General features: G+C 47.5%; 1 non-coding gene across 1 annotated transcript; it reads left to right on the top strand.

Annotated features, from left to right (window-relative positions):
* The first annotated feature begins 410 nt into the window (after window positions 1-410).
* TRNAI-GAU (transfer RNA isoleucine (anticodon GAU)) lies at window positions 411-483 on the top strand. The gene has a single exon. It is a non-coding gene; the product is annotated as a tRNA-Ile (tRNA).
* Window positions 484-920: the final 437 nt, after the last annotated feature.

The following is a 920-nucleotide window of genomic DNA, read 5'->3' as shown; positions in this document are numbered from 1 at the left end:
ACGGGACAAACATTAATTTCTGAACTTCCGTGGCTCAATGGTTAGCGCGTTCGGCTGTTAACCAATAGGTTGGTGGTTCGAGCCCATCTGGGAGCGGTGTTGTGAGGTCTCAGATGTAACGTAAAAAGTCAAACGTTTTCCACAATAACTGACGAACCGAAAGTTTGGTGGTTCGAGCCCATCCGGGAGCGTTTTGTGGTGTCTCAGATGTAACGTGAAAAGTCAGAGTTTTTCCACAATACCTGACGAACATTTAATTTTTGGGCTTCCGTGGCGCAATGGTTAGTGCGCTCAGCTGTTATTCAAAAGGTTGGTGGTTCGAGCCCCTCCGAGAGCGTTTTGTGGGGTCTCAGATATAACGTAAAAAGTCAGAGTTTCTCCACAATACTTGACAACCAATTAATTACTGAGCTTCCGTGGCTCAATGGTTAGCGCGTTCGGCTGATAACCAATAGGTTGGTGGTTCGAGCCCATCCGGGAGCGGTGTTGTGAGGTCTCAGATGTAACGTAAAATGTCAGTTTTTCCACAGCACCTGACGACCATTTAAATTTTGGGCTTCCGTGGCGCAATGGTTAGCGCGTTCAGCTGTTATTCAAAAGACTGGTGGTTTGAGCCCTCCCGGGAGCGGTGTTGTGAGGTCGCAAATGTGACGTAAAAAGTCAAGGATTTTTCACAATAACTGACGACCTTTTAATATTTGGGCTTCCGTTGCGCAATGGTTAGCGCGTTCGGCTGTTAACCGAAAGGTTGGTGATTCGAGCCCACCTGGGAGAGGTGCTGTAGGGTCTCAGATGTAACGTAAAAAGTCATAACTTATCCACAATACCTAACAACCATTTAATTTCTGAGCTTCTGTGGCTCACTGGTTAGCGCGTTCGGCTGTTAACCAATAGGTTGGTGGTTCGAGCCCATCCGGGAG

This window comes from Phalangium opilio, unplaced genomic scaffold, assembly GCF_054372755.1.
Source record: "Phalangium opilio isolate 3A_F unplaced genomic scaffold, DU_Popi_V2 ptg001170l_1, whole genome shotgun sequence".
Lineage (NCBI taxonomy): Eukaryota > Metazoa > Arthropoda > Arachnida > Opiliones > Phalangiidae > Phalangium > Phalangium opilio.
Note: the sequence above shows the minus strand (reverse complement) of the source record. Positions and strands in the feature narration are given on the sequence as shown.